This window comes from Lolium rigidum, chromosome 6 (genome assembly GCF_022539505.1).
Source record: "Lolium rigidum isolate FL_2022 chromosome 6, APGP_CSIRO_Lrig_0.1, whole genome shotgun sequence".
Classification (NCBI taxonomy): Eukaryota; Viridiplantae; Streptophyta; class Magnoliopsida; order Poales; family Poaceae; genus Lolium; species Lolium rigidum.
Window position 1 is genome coordinate 306,729,801 of NC_061513.1, and position 10,267 is coordinate 306,740,067.

Below are 10,267 nucleotides of genomic sequence, written 5' to 3' on the forward strand. Positions count from 1 at the left end.
TGGACAAGATTTGAAAAGATTACGTAACATATTTACACATATTTTATAGACATACACTTTAACATGTACGTGACAGCCTTCCTAGAAAAGAAACCTAAAAAAGAGTAGTCTAGAAACGTTACATTACAAATCCTCTCACGTGTTGTTGGCTAAAAAAAGATCCATCACGTGTATTACACCTGAAAGGAAAGTTCAAATTGCCTTCCCGTTAGGATTCTAATCCAAACTAATTTTATGTTAATAATTTAACGATAAAAATATCTAAATTTTACAGAATATAGAGTGGCTGAATATATAAAACTAAAACTTCAAAAAATAAATATCACTACTATAGAAATTTTTGGAAAATTGATTTAATCAATATCCAATTATCCACGTGTGCACCATGAGGCTATAAAAATTGGATTCATGCTTTATTTAAAACACAGATAGCTAATGCAAAATAGGGTCAGTCAGCATAAAAGCCGACATGCCGAGCCCTCCAAGATGGCCATTGGCGTCCATGTGGGTATGTCGGGTGTTTTCTGGGAAAAACCTTCGGCAAAATCCGCGATAAAAATATCAAGATTTTAATCAGAATATAGAGTGGCTGAATATATAAAACTAAAACTTCAAAAAAAACTAATACCACTACTAATTTTTTTTCGGAAAATTGATTTAATCAATATCCAAATATACACGTGTGCATGAGGCTATAAAAATTGGATTCTTGCTTTATTTAAAGCACAGACAACTAATACGATATAGGGTCAGTCAGCATAAAAGCCGACATGCCGAGCCCTCCAAGATGGCCATTGGCATACATGTGGGTATGCCAAGTGTTTTCTGGGACAAACATTCGGATAAATCCGGCCGGCGACATACATGTCATTAGGCACAGGGTGTCCATCCGAAAAGCCATAGCCTCCAGCATAGATTCCTGCCACGTCAGTTCCACCAACCTGACGGTGGTAGATGTATGTTTATGACCATATTAGAATCCCGCAGCATATACAATGGTGGGAATTTCCATAAAAATTGATCCAGTCAATACCCAGTTATCCATGCATGTATCATGTGGCTACAAGAATTGGATACACACTGTTTCAAACACAGACTTGTGGCACAATATAGGGGTCACCGGCATACATGCTAACATGCCGAGTGCTCCAAAATGGTCGTCGGCAAAACCTGGCCGTGAGCATACATGTGGGTATGCAGAGGGTTTTTTGGCACAGAAAATCGACATACATGCCACTATGCCGAGGGTGTCGATCAGCAAAACCATAGCCGCCGGCATAGATTTATGTCAAGAGGCCCTGTAGTTTCGCCCACCGATGGAACCCAGTTGGCAGTATGTGTATGCAGACAACCACATTAGAGGCCTTCGATGACATACCTTTTTCTTTTACTTTTTATTTAAATATTACTTTCTCCTACTTATTGCGAGGGCTAATGTGCTAGTTTTTTCTAAAGGTATTTGGAGAAAAACCGAGATAAAGTAACAAGTCAGACTTGGATTTGTTTGATTGGTAACAAATGTTGTACATAATTTTCTGTCAAAAGTACGGAAGAATAACAACCATCTGGCGTTGCGCACTTTCGCTTGTTATTCCACACAACCGACTGACGCAGTTAACCATACAATACAATCATCCTACAAGATTAACTCATGCCAGTGTGTGTACCCACTGCTGGAACGTGTGGTTCCTGTGGTGTAGGTGCTAGAATGCGTGGTGTCTGTGACCTAGTCGCTGCCGCTGCTGATCGTTGTTGGAGATAGAGATTGAGACACCAAGCTTTCAACCGACGAAGCAAACGTGGCAACAGGCATTTTAGCGGGGAGGCTCGGCAACGGTGCCTCGGACCGCAACACGTTAATCGCCTGCCTGATGGACGGTCTCAAGCTCCTATCAGGGTGCGCGCACCAGAGCCCTGCGACCATCACACGCTGCATCTGTTCGTTGTCAAATTCGCCGTTCAGTCGAGCATCTGCTGCCTCAAGGATCCTGCCATTGCCGTATAATTCCCAAACAATTTGCACCAGGTGCATGGTGCATGATTCATTTCCTCGCAGTACCAGGATTGGGCGCTTGCCGCAGGCAATCTCGAGGAGGACCACACCGAAGCTGTAGACGTCAGACTCGGTGTTGGCCCTTCCAGTAACCATGCACTCCGGGTCCATGTACCCCACGGTGCCGGCGAGCATTGTGGTGTATGATCCTTGTTCGTGTTCCACAAGTCTCGCCAGCCCAAAATCGCCAAGCTTCACATTGAAGGATTCATCCAACATCACGTTGCTCGGCTTGATGTCTCGGTGCAGAACGCATTGTTCCCATTCCTTATGTAGGTATAAAAGTGCAGACCCTATACCAAGAACTATCTCATACCTGAAGTTAAGAATGAGCTCACTATAATTCAAGCATAAGCAGAACTGTGGAGTGACTAGATCTACAACAGTTGTGAGCGTACCTGAGTGGCCATGACAGGATGGTCTCCTCGTTGTGAATGTGATGGTCGAGGCTGCCGTTGGGCATCAACTCGTAGACAAGCAAAAACTCACCACCGCCGTGGCACCAACCAGCGAGTTGCACGAGGTTGCGGTGCCTTAACCGGCTTATGATTGTCACCTCGGCGACGTACTCCTTCGATCTTCCCTTGCTGAGCAGTCTTGGAAACTCTTTTTACAGCAAACGTGAAGGTCTTCTTCCTTCAAATACCCTTGGTACACCGACCCGAAGCCCCCTTGGCCGAGTTTCTCCTTGTCAGAGAAATAGTTTGTGGCGATGGCGAGCTCGTTGTAGCGGAACCGCCTGGGCCCCATGCCCTGATCGAACTCGTCTTCCATGGGCTGCTCGTCGAACATATATTGTTCTTGCTCTTTCTCCGAGTCATTTGGCCTCCGACGGCGCAAACAAATCCAAAGAAAGATACCAGCGAGTACGGTGAACACAATGGAGCCGGCAGCTAAGCCGCCAATAACTGCTGTCGCCCTTGTGTTCCTCCTAACCGGCAGGGTTGTGGAGGGAGATGGTGAAGCTAATTACCAATGAAAACACACCAGGACATAGATAGATATATATTACGTACGGAATTGTTTTTTCACTGATTGTGCTTCGTACATAGTCATATATACTCAATGATAATTATATTTTTTTGAACTGAAATGCTAATTACCTGGTGGGAGAGGTGTTCCTGATGATGGTGGCCGGGGTGGCGGCTCGGTTACTGGAAAGATTGTGATGGGGACGATGGGGCCGTCTAGTTTGTACCCCATGTAGCAGCTATACCCCTTGATGCCACCGGAGATTCTGGTTGGCAGCAGCTCCCGTAGTTGTTCAACAAAAAATTTGAGGCACCTGGTGCACTCACTAATGTTCAGGTCCCTAGTGCACTGTGCCATGCCGTACATGACCTGCAACATACCTTGCGAGTCCGTGTACCGTTCGCTCCCGTTCCCCAACCGCAGGGAGGAGCCGGCAGCCTCCGCCGAGAGTCGGCTCATCAGCTTTGATCGGGTCACGTCCATGTTGGCCGTGTCGACGACGTCGGTGGGCCCTTTCACGTAGAAAACATACTCGATGATGGCGACGGAGAAGGAGGGCTGGTTCGAGTACTGCAGCACGCACGCGTGGTAGACGGACCTCGCCACCCGGCTGAACGGGCACGTCTGCTGTATGCCGGCGGCTGCGGATCTGATGCAGCTCTGGCACTCGGTCCAGTTGAGGTCGTTGTAGCACATGATGAGGCCGAAGACCCTGTCAGGCGCCTCGCCAGCGGTACGGTAGGCGAAGCCGCCATTGTTGATCGCGCTGGGCGAGAGGTCAGCCAGGAGCTGGGCGAGGTTCACCTGGTACTGGCTGGCCATGGTGTAGTTGTCTGTATTGGAGCAGTAAGGCCAGGCCGGCTTGGCGCCCTGGCCATACAATCCGCTCAAGGCTGAAACTGCGGAGAGGAGAATGAAAAGGTACAACGGAGCCATGGCTTTGCTCGATCAAATAATCTTCTGACTTTAAGGACAAAGTTCCAACAGATTCGACCTATTCATCTGTCTCTGTAACGTGCACGAAGAAGCCTTGCTAACGCGAGTTTTTTTAACGTGAGACAAACTCTGCAAAAGTCGTACCGGATGGAACATCAGATTATTTAACAAAAGGGAATTTGCTAGTTCTCGGCTAGCTGGAAACTAATTTTGTACTCAGTTAAGTCCTACATCGTAGGATTGCATCGAGATCATATCACTAGTAGAAAAAAGGCTTATAATCCTTGTTCGTATGGGCCTTTAGTCCCGATTTTGCAACCGGGACTGAACATTCGGGATTAAAGGCTTAACCCTTTAGTCCCGGTTCAAATTTACACCGGGAGCAAAGGCTCCGCCATGTAGTGCGGCCAGGTGTGGTCAGGGGGCTCGCGGTGGAGGACAGTTGGTACCGGTTCGTTATACGAACCGGGATTAGTTGGTCTCTGCCGTGGCAGAGAAAATAGCCGTTTCTCTGCCGGGGCAGGTTCAGTGTGGAGCAGCGTTTCTCTGCCGCGGCAGTGTTTCGGAGTTTTATATTATTCATTCAATTCTGCAATGCATACATCATTCAAGAAATCTCAAACATGGTCATGTATATATAGGCATTGTCATAAAATACATTACAAGTAATGCATGTTTACAATATATAAAGCCGGGACCAAAAGGTATCATATCTATTCATATCCCTAAGTCATAACATTATGAACTCCCGATGGTATTCTCCAGTTCGAGATATGACCTCGTTAAGAAAGAATCCCGCAAGTTCCTCTTGAATTGCTCATATGCGATCCTCCGTTAAGAGAGAGTCACGTAGGCGTTCCATCTAAATTAAAAAAGAAGATATACGACGCGGATTTTCTACCTAGGGTGATAGCTACGCATAGGCTTAGAATCGTTGGATGTGGCCTTGTGATTTGTGCTGCTGTTAAATTCCGTTAGTAGTGTCCGTTTGGGCTGAACCGTGCAGTGGAAAAACTGCAAAACATAGTAGTCGATGGCCAGTTCAGAAACTCAAAAAGATGAGCTGTGCCGTACTAAAACTGTCAGGTAGAAGTGACCGTGCCGTGTGAAAACTGCAAAAAAGAAGATGTTTGTCCGTTCAAAACAGAACCGTGCCCGTGCATAAACTATGCAAAAAGAAAACTTTTCTTGACTCCTTCGCAGGCCACTGTACCATGCCAGTTTCAAATTTTAAAAAAAACTAAGGAAAAAAAGGACGGTGGCAGACCCCAGTTTTGGCCTAGCTCATGGCCTAAACAAATCCACCGACGGCTTCCTTTTTTTTTTTTGATTAATCCACCGACGGCTTCCTTAATACTCCCCTCTTTCCTTATTACTTCCTCCGCTCTTTCGTCCGCTTCGAGAAGGCCTTTCTTTAGAAAAACTTCGGCGTGAGCTAAAAAAAAAGGTGTTCAGATATTAACGGGTGGCGAATTATTTAGAGAATAAAAATGGCTCCACCCCTCTTAATTGTGGAAAGGAAAAAAATGCTTCCAAAAGGCAGGAAAAATTTGGAGAGTAAAATAAGGGAAGTAATTAGCCGTGAAGTTGAGACTTTCTAGTGTCGGCTTGATCTCACATCCACTGAATTATTTAATGACAAATCTGGAATTATAACTCGGAACAAAAGAAAAGTAAATGTTAAATAATAAATTTAGAACTAAATCTGAAACTAAATATGGAATTAAATCTGGAACACCAACACCAATTAGAATTTATTTTTCCAAAGATAGCATGTCAAACAAATATGTCACTCTAGAAATTAAAATGGAAAGGCCTTCCTCTGAATCAGGACAGATTTGGACTGAAAAATCACAGATTAAGAAAATTGATCTGGATCGGGAACACACCATGCACAAAATGGACGGGAAGTTAATCCAACTCGGAAAAAAGAGGTGAAACAAATTCAGATTGAGAAACTTGGGGAATGCTGGAGATGTCATTGCGGACGAGGTGGCTGGATGCTAGAGTTATCCTCCACCGAGTGCAATATCCTTCGGATGGAGTACGAGCTCGCCCTTCGCGAGTTGGACTGCCATGGCGGCTACATGGAGGCCCCAATCACTGTGTCACCCGTCGGCCGCATCTTGTGCGCGTTGAGGCTTCGCGGTCACCGGGAAACCGTGTCGCGCGGCTCCACCCACCGCCCCGCCGATGGATGACTGTCGTCCTTCTTAGGCAGCACTGACGGCCACTTCTGCCTTTGATTCAAACACCAATGGCCACCAGCCAGGATAGAGGTACCAGGGCCTAGCGGTGACTCCGTCTCCTGCCTCGCACGACCTTGTCCATCGGTAGGGGCCTGTTCGAGGTCATCCTGGCGGCCGCCACAAGGAGGGTGCTCCAGCGAGGCAGAGCTTCAGCACCCCATATAGATGGGGAATCGGTGGGAGCGCGCACACGGGAATGGTAGTCCATGCCCGGCCGGCGCGGCCTCGACGGGCGGAGGACATGCAGACCGCGACAACGCCTCGCTCATCCCCGAGAAACCGCCCAACGTACGAGTCCAGTGGAAGGAGATTTTGGTGATGAGAGCTCACAACGATGGAGAAAAATTAGGAAAGAACAAAATATAGGGAAGTTTCCATGTTGTCTCCGCAGAAAATAAGGAAAGACCAAAAAATAGATCGAAAGCAAAAATAGACGGAAACCAAATCCCCAATATTTCTCCACAATTACCAAAACAAGAATGATTGTGCGTTAAACTGACTCAAACTTTCCGCAAAAATCAGGGGAAAAGAGAGACCCATCCGTGTCTAGAAACAACCAGTAGAAAAATTACTGGATCTTGCATGAGAAAACATTTCAATCGAGCCTCCATCTATGGCCGCTCGCTCCAGGCACCATCTAAGATAAACATGGGATCTAGATAAAAAAGATTCCAAGATAATTAACAGAACTTTTGCCTCACAATGAATCGGGAAACGAATGATGCGGAACACACCATATACGAAAAAAAATAACGACAAGATTCCCTCAAACGGTGAGGAAAAATCTGGATCTGAAAAGAGGAGGTGAAGGACGTCCAGATCAAAAAAAGCTGCTGTTGACCTCGCGCATGCCTCAGCCCCGAGCCCCCGACTTCTCCTTTCTCCTCTACGCGGCCTGCTGGAGCCCCTGGACGGCCGCGACGGCCGCGTGCTCTTCTCACCTACGCCTCGGCCTATGACCCGTGTGATGCAGGATGCAGTGCGCCGGGCAGGGACCATGGCCAGCGGCAAGCGCGCGGTGAGGTTTCGCCGGAGGCGCGCGGTGGAGTTTCGCCGGAGGCGCGCAGTCGTGGGAGAAGGACTCTTGGGGAGGAGGACGGCAGCGCATCAAGAATGGAGGGGAGAGGAGAGAGATGGGCAGCTGGGGTGGGGTGCAGTGTGGAGTGGTGGGGCTCGCACGAGCAGTTCCTCTCAAGTGGGTTTTCTGGGGATGTGTCTGTTAACGGTGTCAGTTTAGATGTAGGGTTAAAAATTCTCTATAGGATGATTCAATGGTTGGATGAAGGTGCATAGCTATACCCCATGGTAGCCCAGTATTTCCCATATATATATATATATATATATATATATATATATGGGAAATAGCCAGCTACCATGGGGCATAGCTGTGCATAGTGATATAACCGTTGGATAAGCTCTAAAGGGCTTTTTCACCACACATCTAAACTAACGGCGTTAGTACTTTTTTCCCCACCAAACACACAAACCACTTGTCCCGCACCGCACGCAGAGGACTCTCTCTATCAGTATCCATAGTTTCCAGCTCAAAAAAAAAGTATTCGTACTTTCCCACCGCACCCATCCCCACTACCGGCTGATACCGCCGGCGGTCGACGTTCGCCTCGCCCGTGCGCCGGCTGCCGGCGTCCCCAACACCACGCGCCGCACTCCGGGAGCCCCTTGCGTGCGCTTTTTCCCCTCGCGTTCCTCCTGGCCACGCCAGGATGTCCTGCGCCGCCGGGGAAGTCTGCTCTCGGGGAGGCGGCGCCCAGCCTCAAGATTGCTTTCGCGGCACAGCGGACGCAGGATGCGGAGTTGAGCGCTGGACGGCCCGCGTGCTGGAGGAGTCGTGGGCAAATTTTTCAGATTTTTCGGCATGGCTGTTTCCTTTGATATGATTTTTTTTTTCAACTCCTTTTTCTCGATCTGGAGACTGCTGTTTTTCCCCCATCCGAAACTCATATCTTTTGTGCGCATCAGCGCATGGTTCCCTATCAAGATCCCATTTCCATGTTCCTGGATTTGCTTCCCCAGGCGGTGTTGATTTTTTTTGTACATGGTGTGTACCTCATCCAGATCCAATGTTCATTCAAATAATTGGTAAAGCTTTGACCTGGATTTGGTGTTGATTTTTTTACACATGGTATGTACCCGGCAGGGGCGAGATGCATGAGCCGCCCGGATCCCAGCTGCATCATCACTTTTTTCTAAACTTTTTTCTTGATGTTTCCCCGTGACATTTTCTTCCCTGAAGCCAGCCAATTTCTCTCTCTTTGGATTAGTCCTATCTCTCTTGATTTGTTCTGATTGTTGTACGTATCAATTAGAAATACCGGGGATTTGGTTTCAGTTTGTTGGTCTCATTTGTTTCCCTTTTTTTCGAAACTTCCCTTTCTGTTGTCGATCTATTTTGGGAGGGAGCCGTTGCCGGCCAGGTAGACGACGAGGGGCTTGGATGGCTCTGGTATTCCAATCCGGCTGCTGCGCCGGACGAGCGCCCCTACATCCTCTCGCCGACGAGGCTCACCTCCGCCCCCATACCAGCTCGCCCGCGTCGGCTCCGGCCTCGTACGCCTTGCGACCCGTCTCGCGGCCCCGTCCTGCTCGCTTCGCGGGCTTTCCTAATCCTGCTCGCGGACGCTGCCCACCCCGCCCCGTGCTGCTCGACTGCCCGACGACAGCCTGTGCACCATGCGTCGGCGGCTGTGCATCGCGTCCCTTTCTTCTTCAGGGATTTACCAAATTTACTTAAGTTTTTCATTTGGTCTGTTTAGTTTTTTTTTGTGGGGGTCCAGCTGTTCAGTTTTGATGCTGTGTTGGTCTGGATTGCATTCCAGACCATTTTGGAGATCGTTGTCAATTGACCATTTTCTTAGATCCAATATTATGCGCTGCAATGGTGATTGGGTCCTGATGCTGCAGATGTAAAAAATGTGATTTTTTAGTTGCTGCTTTTGGGATTTGACGGAGGAGCAGCTGTCACAGGAGAAGAAGGATGAGGAGGATATTTTCATCTGGCGGTGGTGGCAGTCAAGCTTGCGCATTGCGACATCGTGATCCATTTTGGAGGAAGCTGAAACATGCGCTGAGGATCTCCGCCTGGAACATCCACTTCTCCTCCTGCTCCCTGGCGTCCTCCTACAGCACCTGCGTGGCACGAGATTATGGTGGCGGCGATTCCAGCCTTGACTCCAACCATGGCTAGATTCGTGGCCGAGATCGACCCGGATGGTGCCAGTCGTGGATGGACACTTTGTGAGATGCCGGTAGGGGAGAAGCAGGCCCAGCGTGCCTCCGCCCCTGGGTTTCCTACCTTTTCTTCATGTTCTGGATTGGTTTCTAGTTGTTTTCTGTTTGCTTATTTCCGCATTGGATTGGGTTATGAGTGATTCAGTTCTTATTGATCTTCTTGCAGCTTCTGAGGAGGATGAGGCCGACGACCTACAAATGGAAAACCAGGCACCACAGGGGCACCGGCCAGCGGCACGAGCTGGGGAGAAAGTGGGTGGCACCGCTGGAGAAAAAGCGACATGGGCTGCTCACCGTAGCTTTTCATGTGAATTGAAAATTTGATGTTTTTAAATGTTTTTTGTCCAATTGATTCTGATTTTCTATGATTTTATTCGAAGTACTCTTTGGAATGATTAAATGTTTTCGATTTTTTAGTTTGTGTCTGTTAACACTAAAGGACTTCATATACACGCTTTCTTATAAAATCTTTTTTTTTTACATTTAACTTGAAATGAACATGGGATCTATATGTTTGATAGAATTTTACAAGTCAGATTGTTATTTACGAGATAATTAACAGAACGTTTCGTTTGCATCGAAGTTTATAATCTTTCCGCACCAAAAATCTGATGAATTTTTAAACAGAGGTCAGAGGTTCGGTGGTTAATTTAGCTCACCGTACATTGGAAAGAGAGAAAAGGTGTTGTGGTACTGTAGCAGTACTCTTCAAAGTACTGTGACGACATTATTTGTGCAGAGCTGAAACTGAATCCACTGCTTGCTTGCGTGCCAGCCGAGCAAAGCTACAGAATTTTGGTCAGGACCG

The 10,267-nt window shown here is 47.6% G+C and overlaps 1 long non-coding RNA gene and 1 pseudogene across 1 annotated transcript; one reads left to right on the top strand and one right to left on the bottom strand.

Annotated features, from left to right (window-relative positions):
- Nucleotides 1-1,726: 1,726 nt before the first annotated feature.
- LOC124664555 lies at nucleotides 1,727-3,961 on the bottom strand (annotated as a pseudogene).
- Nucleotides 3,962-8,878: 4,917 nt separating this feature from the next.
- Nucleotides 8,879-9,875, top strand: LOC124659237. Its single transcript, XR_006989496.1, has 2 exons — nucleotides 8,879-9,476; nucleotides 9,626-9,875. It is a non-coding gene; the product is annotated as an uncharacterized LOC124659237 (long non-coding RNA).
- Nucleotides 9,876-10,267: the final 392 nt, after the last annotated feature.